Genomic DNA, 2,500 nt, shown 5'->3' on the forward strand with positions numbered 1-2,500 from the left:
CACTATACACACGTACACACACACACACACTACACACATAGACACTATACACACGTACACACACACACACACACACTACACACATAGACACTATACACACGTACACACACACACATGTACACACATAGACACTATACACGCGCACACACACTACACACATGCACACACATAGACACTATACACACGTATACACACACACACACACTGTACACACACACACGTGTACACACACATACGTAAAAGTACACACACATGTACTCACACACACACTGTACCCTATCACACACACACACACACACACTACACACACACACTCACACTGTAGACACAAACACTGTAGACCCACACCACACCACAAACACACACACTGTACACACACACACTCTCACACTATAGACTCACACCACACCTCAAACACACACACTGTACACACACTCTCACACTGTAGACACAAACACTGTAGACCCACACCACACCTCAAACACACACACTGTACACACACTCTCACACTGTAGTCACACACGCTGTAGACGCCTCCTCTGACTTCCTGTGCCTGGCCGACTGACAGCTGGCCGCCGCCGGGCGTGAGGCTCCGACCTTCCCCGGCTGCAGAGGTGGTCAGCGGTCAGACCAACAGCGGCCACGCCCCCGTACCTGGGAACGATCCCACACACGACAGCACGCCTGGCCCCGAGTAAACAGACCCGAACGCCGCTGTTCGGATTTCTTCATTTAGGTATTCGTTTCGTTATTTAACGGGCTGCTTACATAATTAGTTGCTTCACTGAGAAAACGCAGGTTGAAGTTCTTTGACGTCCCGTTCTGTGTTGCAGAGCGTTGGGTTGAGGTCGCTGTTGAGAGGACCGGTGAAGGAGGGTGAGGTGGGACGCCTCCTTCTTCGGGGTCTCAGCCGGCCCCCACCTCTCTCTGTCCCTCCCCTCGTTTCATCTCCACCATCCCCAGACGTCTGCGGCCTTTAACCCTGTGGACGTCTGGACAGGCCAGTGGGTGAGGAGCAGAGGAGGCTGCAGTGGGATAAGGGGAGCCTCTTGAGACCGTCCACATATTCAAGATAACTAGGAATATTATTCTGGCCTTGGCCACCAAACTATTGATTTGAAATCAAGACAGCAGCCTTAAGGCCCATTCACACCCTACGGTAAATACGGATAGGAACCCCTTCGTCCGGTACCGGACGTCGATTCGTTTCCTTCTATTATCCTATTTACCTGACCTTTTTATTTTATTGTTCACCTACTTTGGCAATGAGTTGTAACTGGTCATTTAAAAATGGGGCAACATTTTGAGGAGATAATCTGCGGGTTGGTGAGCGGTGACACATGCCACCGCCGCGTAAGCTTTGCATTTTTTTTTTTGCAGATTTAGGATGACACAAAGCAAAATCATCTCCTCTACAGATACCATGTTTGCGATTGTCGATGCCGGTAATTTGCAACACAACAGGATGTTTTGCGTAACATCCATAGCAACGCTGAAACCGGATGGAGGTATGAAGGGTCGTCCCGGAGACAACGTTTGGTACCGACGGAGGTATGAATCGGCCTTTACACTGTTCTAAAAACGGCCAAACCAATCAGATTAGAACACTGACACTATTGCTCTCCTGAATCCGGTCGGAGGTAAAGCAAGGACATGTTCTCCGGAGAAAAGCCTGAAGATTTTATGCATTATTCCTACTTCGGTTGAGCAGTTTTAATTTCTCCGTAGGCCTCTACTCTCTCCTTGGGCGCCGCCACTCTTTTTATTTTGGCAGTTGGGCGGACTGTGGCGAACTCCCTCCCCTGAGCTCCGATTGGTCCAAGAATTTAACATTTTCTGGGAAAAGGCTTTGTGTTAGCCGGCGGGATGGGAGGGTCTCACGAGGCTCCTTAAGGGGGAGCAGGGGGGTAAGACCAGCGCTGGGGGGCGGAACGGCGGAGGAAGGAGGAGGATGAGGAGGATTACCAATGTCTGGGAAAAGGAGAAGTGGGCGAAGGAGAAAAAGTCAGGAAGTGATGCAGCGAGCGGAAATGTTGCACTGTGGGTAAACGGTGGGGCACCGAGGGGTGGGGGGGGGGGGGGGTGTGTGTTAACTGTGGTGCCCGGGGACACCTGGTGGGATGTCAGCGACACACATTCACGCACGAGCGCACTGACGCACGCGGACACACATGCCCACACACGACACACACGCTGTGGCTGCGTAGCGTAGATAACACAATACATATGCATGACAATACATATGCATGTCCCCACTAACACTCATTGACAAGGACAGGAGGTCCCGTCAACACACACACACACACACACACACACACACACACACACACACACACACACACACACACACACACACACACACACACACACACACACACACACACACACACACACACACACACACCTCTCTCTACGCCCACTGGGTCTCGTACAGTGTGTGACCTCGCCTGGAAGTCCTGGCACTGCCCCTCTTCAAGATGCTTCTCTCCACGGTTCTGTT

This window comes from Pollachius pollachius (genome assembly GCF_949987615.1).
Source record: "Pollachius pollachius genome assembly, chromosome: 10".
Taxonomy (NCBI): domain Eukaryota; kingdom Metazoa; phylum Chordata; class Actinopteri; order Gadiformes; family Gadidae; genus Pollachius; species Pollachius pollachius.